General features: G+C 49.2%; 1 protein-coding gene across 5 annotated transcripts in view; it reads right to left on the bottom strand.

The window, feature by feature from the left end:
- HRH2 (histamine receptor H2) overlaps window positions 1–10,614 on the bottom strand; it is a 47,102-nt gene extending 36,488 nt beyond the window's left edge. For 3 of the 5 annotated variants that reach the window (XR_009563511.1, XR_009563512.1, XM_060296626.1), the window contains exons 1-2: window positions 10,253–10,614; window positions 3,981–4,021 (exon numbers count right to left, since the gene is read on the bottom strand). The gene's annotated coding sequence lies outside the window, so the exon portion shown is untranslated. The remainder of the gene's footprint in view (window positions 1–3,980; window positions 4,022–10,252) is intronic. The other 2 variants (XM_060296627.1, XM_030829890.2) reach the window with 2 other exon arrangements.
- Window positions 10,615–13,007: the final 2,393 nt, after the last annotated feature.

Below are 13,007 nucleotides of genomic sequence, written 5' to 3'. Positions count from 1 at the left end.
CAAAATCTTCTACACTAAGAATGAATTCTACAGGGACTAAAAATCAACACGAAGGGGGCTTCCCTGGTGGCGCAGTGGTTGAGAGTCCGCCTGCTGATGCAGGGGACACAGGTTCGTGCCCCAGTCCGGGAGGATCCCACGTGCCACGGAGCGGCTGGGCCCGTGAGCCATGGCCGCTGAGCCTGCGCGTCCGGAGCCTGTGCTCCGCAACGGGAGAGACCACAACAGTGAGAGGTCCGTGTACCGCAAAAAAAAAAAAAAAAAAAACACGAAGATGCAAAATTGTGTGCTCCCCTTATGTCGAAGGTGAGAATACATATGTACATAGACATGTGTTTATATATGAAGTGTATATGTTTTCGGATAAAGAAAATCTGAAAAGCTACATCACAACAAAATAGCAAAATTGACCCCGTCCTTTGGGCAGGGCAGACAGGGCCAGGGTGGAGGGGGCTTTTGTATATTGTACACCACGCGCCTTTGTATGTTGCACTTCTGAACCGTATCAGTGTTTTATTTAATCATAAAGTGAAAAGAAAAAGGCCTAACTATCTAATAAACCTTTCGAAAAAGGCAGTATTTCCCCAAATGGGGACAGGGTGCTGCTTAAACAAAGGAATCTGTGCTGGGAATGAATCAGGGGCAAATGAAGTCAGCTGGGGTCTTACTGTGGACTTGACTGAGCTCACGGGCGTGTGCTGTGACTGACAGGCGCGATGGATTGCAGGGCTTCCAAAAAGTCAAATAAGGTCCTAGAACCCTCTCTCTGCTGCCCCCCACCCCCACCCAGCCCTATTTTTACCATGGAGCCTCCCCTGAGAAGGATGCTCCTAGGCCCCGTTGAGGGAATGCAGGGCAAGGGAAAGGCACTAAGGAAGAGAAAGTTAGGAGGCGGCTTCTGCCTCCCAGATCCAAAGGCCTCCTGACCCAGGCGGGCTGTGTGTGAACTGTCTGCACCCTCTGTGGGACTGTGTGGGTCCGGGCCTGGTGACCCAGAGAGAGGATGCATGCCTGGGCCAGAGGGGCGGACACTGTGATCATTATGGGCCCAGCGCCCCCCCATCACCACATTCTGCAAGAGAAGCTGGAAATCGGCTTTTACGTGAATTCTTCTGGCTTTAAAATAAAATATCCAAACTTTTCAATGAAACCTCATTTTTAAATGTTGGCTCTTTTTTTAAAAAAAAAAATATCTTAGAGTTCCCTGCGCATGTCCTCCACCAGCTACCGCCTATGATCTTGGCACGCTCCCGGCATTCTCGCAGAGCAAGGTCAGACCCCAGGATTTCCTTGCTTCTCTAACCACCCTCCCACCTTTCATTATGCCTTTGAGAATTCTGCCCTAGACCAAATTCATTGGTCAGTTGTTCGGGGGGCGGCGTCTGCCTTCTTCCTGGTTGAAGATCAGGCTGACATTTACCCATCTCTGCCCTGGAAGTCTGCTAAGGAGTCCAGGAGAGGGGTGACTAACCCTAGCAATGGGCTCTCTCAGGGGTAGTGAGCGCTCTGCGTCTGGAAGTGATGGTTTAATAGTGCTGTAGCCGGGACTTCTGCTCCGGCATCTAACAGCCTCCCGATGCCAGAGTCTCTGCCCCTTCTGCCCTCCCCCGCCTCAGTTTCCCCTCCCCTCCTATCACACCCTCTGTGCTCCAGTCAACCAGAAAGCCTCACCCTTTCCTTAACTCTCGATATTCTCACACCTCTGTGCCTTTGTACATCCTGACCCCTGGGTCTGGATCACCCTCTCCCGAGGCCTCTATCCTGTCTCTCAGCCACCCGGAAAATGCCACACTCAGGCACCAGCTCCTGCAGCGCCCGCGCCTCCTTCCTCATAGCTGGGACCCTGGGAGGCTGGCATCGGCTCTTCCCGTGTCCTGCATTATTTAGACTCTCCCATCTCCTTCCCATGCTTTTACCTCCCAAACAGCTTTTGGATCTGCTGTCTTCTCTCCAGCTGCAGCATTTCAGCCTTTACCCCTGCTCACCTGGACAAGAGCAAGGCCATCCCGATTAGGTGCCTGGCCTCCAGCTCTCTCCTCAGCCCCACCTGCCTCCTTGCTGTCTGAAGAAAGGGCATTTTCAAAAGTGCAACCTGATCGCCTCTATCCTCAGCCTAAAATCTCTGCGTGACTCCTGCAGCCCACAGGGCAAAGTCCAAACTCTTCAGCTCGGCATTGCAGGCTTTTCATGATCAGGGCCCTGGCAAATCGAATCCTCCATTACCTCCTTCCACGGTCCCTGGCGCCTCAGGCGGAACCTAATTGTTCTGAATGCCCTGAGCGCACCTGGAGGGTTCGCAGCTGTGTCTCCGCACACCTCTTTCTCCACCTTTAGTACCCGGACACCCTCTGTCTACCTGCCGCGCTCCATTCCACCCGAACATCCAGCTCTGTGAATCCTCCCCTGATTCCCCCCAGGGCAGTGGGTAATGGAGTCCCTGAGGTTTGCTCATGGCTTCCGGGCTGCATCTGTCCCACCGTGGGTTACACGTCTGCCTTCCCCACTACACCGGAATCTTTTGGCAGGTGTCACATTCATCCATCTCTGTGTCACACTGCCCAGGACTAGGCACAAGCAGGCCCCCGGGACCGAATGGCTCTAGTGCTCAGAGAGGGTTTGGAAGTTAGAAGATTATTCTCACGGGAAAAGTGGGTGACTCCAGAGCTGAAAGTGGCCAAGCTGGAGACCTTGTTGGAGCTGTTGACAATTCTTCCTGCTGTTCCAGGAGGCTGGGCACCAGGTCCAGGCTGCCACATGCTCCTAGAGACTGTCCCCACGGGGCTGGCGATAATCTGTCACGCCACCTGCTCCGTTCCGATCCGTGACCAACTTGGCTCCAGACAGCTCTCTCTCACTGCCACGGCGCCAAGCCTGCGCCCTCCTGGCAGCACTGCCACAGGGAAGCCAGCGTCAAAAAAGGGCAGAGCTGAGAAGGCCCTACGAGATCAGCCAATACGGCCCCCTCTGGTTTTCAGAGGGGGCATCTGGGACCCAGAGAGGGGCATACTCTTGCCCAGGGTCACACGGGAGGCCAGTTCCTCTGGATCTTACCAGATAGTAAAAAGAACGATCAAAAGAAACCTTGAGATGTGCTAGAAAAGGCCTAGGGGTGGAGGGAGCCCCTTGAAAGAACAGTGAAGCCCTTTCTGAGGCTGACCCCAGAGCTGCTATGCAAATGATGACCTGGGCAGAGGAAACAACCAACCTTTCGACCAACCGTGCAAAGGTCTTGCATGGGGACCAGCTTGCTGCTTCGAGGCCAGTGTGGCCAGAGCAGAGTGAGTGAGGGGAGATGCAGTAGAAGGTGGGGAAAAGGCCCAGTCCTGTAGGGCCTGTACACCTTAATGGGGTTTGCAATTCAGACTAAGTAAGGGAAGGACGCAACCAACTTTCAAAAGATGATTCTGATCTGAATAGACAGTGCTGCAAACAAGATACACAAATGGCCAATAAGCGCCCGAAAAGATGTTCAAATTCATAATCCATCGGGGGAATGCAAATCAAAACCACAATGATATCGCTTCACACCCACTAGGATGGCTAGAATCCAAACATCAGGTCGTAAGCATCGGTGAGGGTGTGGAGAAACTGGAAACCTCAGACACTGCTGGTGGGAATGTAAAATGGGAACCCTGCTTTGGAAAACACTCTGACAGTTCCTCAAAGGATTAAACATAGCGTTATCATATGACTTAATAATTCTCCTTTTAGGTATGTACCCCAAAGAAATGAAAATGTATGTCCTGACAAAAACCTGTACACAAATGTTCAGAGCGACATTATTCATAGTAGCCAAAAAAGTGGAAACAACCCAAACAGCCACCAACTGATGAATGGATAAATAAAATGCGGTGTATCTATACAATGGAATATCATTTGGGCCATAGAAACACAATGAAGTACTGACACACGCTACAACATAGACGGACCTTGAGGGCATTATGCTAAGCGAAATAAGCCAGACACAGAAGGCCACATACCGTATGATTCCGTGGGTATGAAATGTCCAGAACAGGCACCTCTACAAAGAGAGAAAGTAGATCAGTGGTTGGGTGGGAGCAGGGGTGGCTAGGGAGTGACGGCCAATGTTTACAAAGTTTCTTTTTGGGGTGATGAAAACGTTCTGGAATTAGAGAGCAGTAATGGTTGTACAGTTCTGTGAATATACCCAAAGCAACGGACTTGTATAATTTAAGGGAGTGAATTTTCTGACATGCGATTTATATCTCTATACAGCTTTTATGTTTTAAAATAAGAGACCCGCTCTGGTTGGTGGTGGGGAGAGAGGGGCAGCAGGGAGGCCAGACAGCCAGTAATGCAATCACAGTCTCAAAGGAGGCACTTAGTAACTATCCATGGTTCAGGAAGGCCCTTCTCTTCTGAGCCAGGGTTTCTCCACTCAGCGTGGTTGACATTTTGGACAGGTTAATTCTCTGTCACGGCGGCATTGTGGGATGTTTAGCAGCACACCTGCCCTCTACACACTAGATGACAGCACAGCCCCCCACCCCAGTTGTAACAATCAAAAATAGCTCCAGACATTGACAAATGTCCCTGGGGACCAAACTGTGCCCCGTTGAAAATCACTGTTCTAACCTCTCTTACTCACCTGGTGGATTCCTGCTTATCCTTTCAGAAGCATTTCAGATATCATCTTGTCTGGGGAGCCTTCACCCTTTGTCCTCTGAGGTCCCACAGTTTCCTAAACAACCCCACCTGCATGAAAGCCCTGAGGACACTGTTTACACACCACTCTTCCCCACACCCGTGTAGGGAGGGCACCTCATGTACCTTTGGGTCCCCAGCATCCAGCACAAAGCCTGGCACTTTGGAGGTCACTGCTGTGCCATTTCTTTTCTTTAAAACAAAAAAAAAAATAATTTAATTATTTTTTTCTTTTTTTTGGCCATGCCATGCGGCTTGTAGGATCTTTTTGGTTTTTTTTGACATTTCAAAAATGTTTTCTAATTGAAGTATAGTCGATTTACAATGTTGTGTTAATTTCTACTGTACAGCAAAGTGATTCGGTTATACATACACATACATACTTTTTCATATTCTTTTCCATTATGGTTTATCACAAGATATTGAATGTAGTTCCCTGTGCTATACAGTAGGACCTTGTTGTTTAGCCATTCTATATACAATAGTTTGCATCTGCTAGCCCCGAACTCTCACTCCATCCTCTCCCCATGCCCCCAGCAACCACAAGTCTGTTCCCTAAGTCTGTGAGTCTGTTTCTTTTTCGTAGGTACATTCATTGGTGACATATTTTAGATTCCACATGTAAGTGATATCGTGTGGTATTTGTCTTTCTCTGTCTGCCTTACTTCACTTAGTATGATAATCTCTAGTTGCATCCATGTTGCTGCAAATGGCATTATTTTGTTCTTTTTTATGGCTGAGTAGTATTCCATTGTATATATGTACCACATCTTCTTTATCCATTCATCTGTCGATGGACATTTAGGTTGGCTAATTATAAATAGTGCAATGAACATTGGGGTGAATGTATCTTTTCGAATTATAGTTTTCTCCAGATATATGCCCAGAAATGGGATTGCAGGATCATATGGCAACTCTATTTTTAGTTTTTTGAGGAACCTCCATACTGTTCTCCATAGTGGCTGTATCAATTTACATTCCCACCAACAGTGTAGGAGGGCTCCCTTTTCTCCACACCCTCTCCAGCCTTTGTTATTTGTGGACTTTTTAATGATGGCCATTCTGACTGGTGTGAGGTGGTACCTCACTGTAGTTTTGACTTGCATTTCTCTAGCAATTAGTGATGTTGAGCAACTTTTCATATGCCTATTGGCCATCTGTATGTCTTCTTTGTAGAAATGTCTATTTAGGTCTTCTGCCCATTTTTTGACTGGATTTTTTTAAATAAATTTATTATTTATTTTTGGCTGCGTTGGGTCTTCATTGCTGCATGTGGGCTTTCTCTAGTTGTGGCGAGCAGGGGCTACTCTTCATTGCAGTGTATGGGCTTCTCATTGTGGTGGTTTCTCTTGTTGTGGAGCATGGGCCCTAGGTGCGCGGGCTTCAGTAGTTGTGGCACGCGGGCTCAGTAGTTGTGGCTCACGAGCTCTAGAGCGCAGGCTCAGTAGTTGTGGTGCACGGGCTTAGTTGCTCCATGGCATGTGGGATGTTCCCAGACCAGATAAAACCCACGTCCCCTGCATTGGCAGGCAGATTCTTAACCACTGAGCCACCAGGGAAGTCCAGGTTGTTTTTTTGTTATTGAGTTGTATGAGCTGTTTGTATATTTTGGAAATTAAGTCCTTGTCAGCTGCATCATTTGCAAATATTTTCTCCCAGTCTGTAAGTTTGGACATATTTTTAAGATAAAGCCAATGGTATTTGATGATGCATTGCATGTGATATATGAGAAAAAGAGAACTTTTAAGGATGGCTCCAGGAACCATACTCAATATCCCGTAACAACCCACAATGGAAAAGAATCTGAAAAAGAACACATGTACATATAGGTATCTGAATCACTTTGCTGCACACCCGAAACCAACACAACACTGCAACAACTTAAAAAATTGATTAAAATTTTTTTAAATAAATACAAAAGAAAAGGACGGCTCTGGGATTTTCAGTCTGGGCAACCAAAAGGATGGAGTTGCCAATGAATTGAGATGAATAAGAGAGCAGGTAGGTCAGACTTCGGGGAAGGACAGGAGTTCCATTTCTGACATGCTAAGTATAAGTCAGAGTTCTTCAGAGAAGAGAAAGAGAACCATTAGGAGAGATATATAAATATATATATATATATATTTTTTTTTTTTTCATGGCTGAGTAGGTATTCCACTGTATGTATGTACCACATCTTCTTTATCCATTCATCTGTTGATGGACATTTAGGTTGCTTCCATGTCTTGGCTATTGTAAATAGTGCTGTTATGAACATTGTTGTTGATGCTGCCATCTTTATTTATTTATTATTTTAGTTCCATGACCAGGGATCGAACCCGGGACCCACAGTGAAAGTGCCGAGTCTTAACCACCGGACCACCAGGGAATTCCCTGAGCCATTTCTTTACCTATAAAGTGCAGAGATGCATTGCGTCCCCCAGGGTTTCTGTAATAGGTACTAAAATGTCAGCCAATGGAGTCTGTTGACACTTCCTGACTCTGGCTAGGAATGCAGACTCTGAATTTAGATGGCCTGGGCTTGAATCCTGTGTGACACTAGGCAAGTGGCTGAAGGTATCTGAATCTTGGTTTCTTCTCTGTAAAATGGGCTATTGAGAGTACCTGCCTCATAGGGTTATCACGAGCACACAGTAAGAACATAACCAATGCCAGATATTAGTGGTATTAAAATTTTAGTACTCCTTCTTCCTCCTAAGGTGCCCGCCAGACCTCAACACAGAGGTGTCCTTATCAAGCAACCATGCGCCAGCCCTGTCCTGGGTGTTGGCCAGGAGGAGGTGGGAGAGGGTGGGGTATATTGTCATTAGAAGCCAGACAGTTCTATGTCTGCTAATTATTATAGTATATGTTCATTGCATAAAATCTGGAAAGTTCAAAAATTATAAAGAAAGCATAAATCTCCCCCTGGCAAACACTGTTAACACCATTTGGCTTATCTCCTTCCAGTCTTTTTTATGTGCTTGTCACCAACTTGTGACTATGCCATGTATACGCATATGCATAAGCATAAGCGTGTCCCCATCCACTAAGAACTGTCCATTCTTTCTTAGAGAAGAGACTGGTGGTGGCCAAGGGGGAGAGGGTTGGGGGAGGGATGGAGTGGGAGGTTGGGGTTAGTAGATGTAAGCTGTTATATATAGAACGGAAAAGCAACAAGGTCCTATTGTATAGCACAGAGAACTATATTCAATAGCCTGTGATAAACCATAATGGAAAAGAATATTAACAAAAGAATGCATATATATGTATATGTATAACTGAATCACTTTGCCGTATGGCAGAAATTAACACAACATTGTAAATCAACTATAATTTAAAAAAAAAAAAAAGAATTTAGGCTTTTAGCCTGAGATGGGTGACCATTCAAGTTTGTTTTTTATTTTAATATTGTAGTAAAATAGACATAACATAAAATTTATCATTAAAAAAAAGAACTGTCCATTTTTAGTAGCCACATGGCTGTCCCATAGTTTATTTAATTTATCTCCTACTATCAGACATTTAGGTGCTCTCTGATTGTTGATGAATATCTTTCCAATTGAAAGAGCCTTTGTCCATATTTCCATCCTTTTGTTTGGATGTCCTCCTCTTCTCTTAAAACATTTTTGGCAAAGGAACCTCTCCAGCCTGCTGGGACACCCATTTTCCCATAGCAAGGAGTCCATTTTCCCATCACCAGAGACTTTCTCCCTAAGCTGAGCTAAATCCTTGGGATTGGGACTTAATCCTGTTTCCCTTTCTCTGGGGGCCTTAGTGGAGACGGACATCAGCTGGCCTTCTTTTCTCATTGGACACATCAGCTGGTAGGGTCAGTTGCATTAGTCATCAGGGGAGGATGCAGAAATTGTTCTTGCAGCCCAGAGAAGTCTAGGCTAAGGTTAATTGAGGTGAGGTGAACTGGGACAAGGTGGTAGAGGAAGGAAGAGAAGTTGGTGGGCTGGAGTGAGTCAGCCTGGTGTCTGCTTCCTATGTGGTGTTGAGTCGTGACCTTCCTTGCTTCCAGACCCCGAGAGAAATCACCTGACAAAGGCACCCCCCACCCCACTGGCAGCCTTCAGACCCACTTTCTCCAGTGATTATGTAGCAGCTCTTCCTATTACATGTTTAACAAGAAACCAACTAACCAGGTGCCAGGAACACCATTCACAGTCATATTTTGGGGGTGGTTTGGTCCTATGAGAAGCACTCTACAGTCAGGCAGAACTGGGGCCAATCCCAGGGCAGGCACATCCCACCAGTGTGACCCTGTGGAAATCACAGACCCTGTGAGCCTTGATTTTCTTATCTGTAAATTGGGGTTGAATGGCGCCGGCTTCCATGATTATCATGATGACTACAGCCAATACTGTATACATAATGCTTTGAGTACCAGACCTTCACGGGGCAGGTGCAAGAGAAGTGTTCTTTTCTCATTCTATTCAATCTCCTCATATCTCAAGCTAGAGATGTCAATAAATCTAATTTACTAATTGCCTTTCATAACCTCCAGCAACAGGAAACTCATGAATAGAGAGGAATTCCTAACTTTCTATCACAAATAAAGAAACTGAGGCTTGGTGAGATTCAGCCAGGAGGCTTTACTGGACATAAGCTGTCATCTCAAAGATCTCATGTCTAAAAGAACCACCAAGATGTACGTCTGAGTTGGGGAGTGGGACCCCTGACACCACCGCCCCCCATTCTCTGGGCCCGGCTTCATGCCCAGCTGGACCACTAACCATCTCTGGCAAAGGAGACCAGAGAGGACCTGGCACGTACAAGTGAGTTCCCAGGAGGCAACCATCGCCAGGACTCTGGCCACGCGAGTTAGGATATGACAGCTGCCACTGGGGAATACCACAACCCGCAGGTACTTTCCCCCCGCCCCACCTCCTTACCCTCACAACCAAAGGCGGCGTTAACATGGTCCTTTTCATGGGGGAGGAAACTGAGGCTCCCACGCTCAAGGTCAGCTGTACTACTTAAGAGGCACAATTGGATTTCCAAGCCGCTAAGCCGAGGCCACTTGCCTGGCTCATCCTGGAAGCTCCAGCCCCCCGGGCATCGGGCATCCAGGAGGACGAAGGCTGCCTGAGGAGCTAGGGGTCTCCTCCCCGCCCACCCCCTGCGCCTTACCTGCTTTCCTTAAGCAGAAAGTCGTGCCCTGTGCCCACAGACACATGGCCCTGGGAACACGCCAGCGCCCAGACCCGGGAACAAAACAGGGGCTATTTCGGCGAAAGTGGATTTTCCAAATCCACCCCCAAGGGGGTTTGAGCGCACATCCACCCGACCCCGCGCCCAGAGTCACTGCCGCAGGCCGACCAGGATTGCATCCCGCGCTCGCAAGGCGTCCCAGGGCGCCACCCCCCGCCCCCGGCCCCGCGAGTCACAGAAGGTAACTGAGGCTCGCCAGCGGAGCGACTTTCCCAAGGTCAGGCACAGTCAGCGCGCGCGGAGGGGCCGGGGTTCGAACGCGGGGTCAGAGTCAAGACGGCGGCGGGGAACCGGGCAGCCGCCCGAGGCGGCCCCCCTTCCTCACCAGCGCCCGCCAGGGGACCCCACCCCGAGCTCAGGCCCCGCGGCGAGGCGGCGGCGGCGCTACCTGGAGCTGCTGCCGCTGAAGTGGCTCCGCTCCGGCTCGCCTCCGTCCAGCGCCCGCGCCGGCTGCGCTCCGGCCAGGGATGGAGCTGGCGGTGCGCCCCGCCCGCGCCCTGCGCCTCGCCCCCACTTCTTCGTCTCCGCCTCCAGCTCGCTCCTCCTGGCTTCCAACCGCTCCTTCCCTTCCTTCCCTCTCCAAGTCTCTTTCTCTCCTCCTCTCTCCTCTCTTTCTCCCACTCCGTGCGCGCGGCGCACACACACTCACATTCTCTCTTCCTTGGCTTTTCTTCCTCCCCGCACGCTCTCCCACATCCTCTCTTTTCCTTTCTCCTGGACCTTTTTTCCTTCTCTCTCTGGCTCTGACACTTTCCCTCTGCCTTTCTTTCTGTCAGGCTGCCCCCTATTTCTCTGGCTTTTTCCCCCCTCCCTCCCGCCCACTCCCCGCACTCCCCCCACTGCCTGGCCTGGGAGCCAGCTTCCAGCTGTGCAGTAACCGGCCGAGTGGAAGGGGACTTCCCTCTGTGGCCCAGCGCTGGCTTCTGCCCATAGCTGGAAGGCCTGCCCCGGGAGGGCTAGACCCACGGGGTCAGGTGGCACCCCTTCCCTTGGGTGCCCAGCTCCTAGCCACCTGGAATCAAGCTAGAAGAGAGAGAAAGAACTAGTTTCAAGGGAAAAGTCTGGATAATTCTGGGATCTGAAGTCTGGAAAGACAGAGGGCCCTGAGGCTTAAGGCACAGAGAAATCAGTTCAGGGGTTATTAATTTAAAAAAAAAAAAATCAGTAGAGCTTCAGAAACCCCCAGGGTGTATTTGCTCCAGTTGAATGGATAGACGGAGAGAGAGAAGAGGTAGGGAGAGGAGGGTCTTGGGAAAAGGGGCTCTTGGGGTAGGGAAAATAACACCCACCTTCCAGATGAAAACATGGAGGCTAATGGGAGAAACCTCTCTTAAACATCAAGATGTCAAGGCTGCTGTGCTAACCACGCAGACCTCGGTGGAGCGGAGCCTGGGTGGGCAGGATGGCGAGGGCCGTGCCAGGCCTGGCTTGCTAACCCAGAGTAAGCGAGGCAGGTGGTCAGATGGGCTGCCCCATAGGATACCTGGAGGGGAGTTTCAGCAGGAGCTTGACAAAGGAGAGGGAAAGGGAGCTGGTTCTGCTGAGTGTCGGTTTCAGGCATGTGCTACTGATGATTGACACAGCATCCTAAGTCATTCTGTGACTTTGGGCCCACCCTGTGCTATGTGTGTGCTGAGATGCAGAGACTAAGGTCACAGTTCCCTGGACCTATGAGATCACAGCTTCCGGGAGGCTGCTGAAGGCTGTGCATCCAGGTCACCAGCATCTTGGAATGACAGCAAGAGCCTCCAAGCTGGTCTTGCAGCCTCTACTCTTATTCACCAGCAATTCACGAAGCAATATAGGTCATCTCAAAAAAGTATAAATCAGATCGCGCCTCTCCACCCCCCTGATGAAAACCCTTCCAGGACTTCTTGTTGTCGTTGGAATTAAATCCAAGCTTCTTCTCACCATCAACGTGATCTGGCCACGGCCCACCTCTCTGAGCTCATGTCTCACCATCCTCCTCCTCCCTCTGTGTGCCTCAGCAGCAGTAGCTTCCTCCTCGTGCCCAGAACAGGCCAAGCTGGACCACACGACAGGCCATCTGCACTGACTGTTCCCTCCGCCGGGAATGCTCTTCCCCACATCTTCCCACGGCTGCCCAAATATCAAAGAGGCCACGAAGCCTGATCATCGTACCTAAAGCAGTCACCTCCATGCCACTGGGTTTTTCCTACCATCCCTTTTCTATTGTAATGAAAACACGTATCACTGTCTAAAATTATTTTTTTATTCATTTGTTTATGTGCTTATCGCCTGCTTTAATGCACCAGAATGGAACGAGGGAAGGAGCAAGGACCTTGTTTGTATTATTCCTGTGTCTCCTCAGAGCCTGGAGCAGTCATAAATGATCAAAAAGTGTTGGTCAAACGAGTGAATGAATAGATGCTATAATGAAGAGGTTTAGAAAAAGGAAAAGTTGGTTGACCCTGCCAAAGGAAACAAAAACTGTCTTCAGAGAGGAGTGGTTTTCGAGGCAGATCTTAAAAGGAAAACATTTCACAGTGGAAGGGCCACAGAGGCAGAGGAAACAGCATGGAGACCCGCACAAGGCATCAAACAGCCTGGGGCACTCATGGAGTGCAGACTGGCAGGCCGGCAGGAATCGGACCGTGGGGGGCTTATAAGGACACAGGTAGGACTTTGGAGCAATGGGAGGCTGTGGCAGGCACTGGGTGGCTGGAAGGGCTGGGATGTGCGTCCTGGAGAAGAAACGGCTCCAGTGACCTTTTTCTCTCTGCTCTGTGGGCAGAGGGAGCAGATGAGACAGCAGCACTTGGACCAACAGTAGAAATAGAATGAGACAGATTTTGGCTCTGTGAAGGATATTTTTTTTTAAAGGATCTGAAGAGGAAAATGGGCTCCATGCAGATGAGATTATTGTCCACCCATATTCAGTGCCCCTCCCAGGAGAGGAGGAAATGTCTGTGACCTGATTGGCCACTGATGTATTGGTGGATGTGATTTGTGTCACTTCTGTGCAGAGGCTCTGGGCCAGTGAGTCCTTGTCATTTCCCTTTCCCGTGTGTCACGAGACTGGCTCTGTTCAGGAGATATGCCAGGAAGAGGTTGCTCCCTTACTTTGGGTCCCAGAGTGAAGTCTCGGAAGCCCAACCAGCCCCTGGTGGACACGTAATGTG

This window comes from Globicephala melas, chromosome 3 (assembly GCF_963455315.2).
Source record: "Globicephala melas chromosome 3, mGloMel1.2, whole genome shotgun sequence".
Taxonomy (NCBI): Eukaryota; Metazoa; Chordata; class Mammalia; order Artiodactyla; family Delphinidae; genus Globicephala; species Globicephala melas.
The sequence above is the reverse complement of the archived record's forward strand: the minus strand, read 5'-3'. Positions and strand labels throughout refer to the sequence as shown.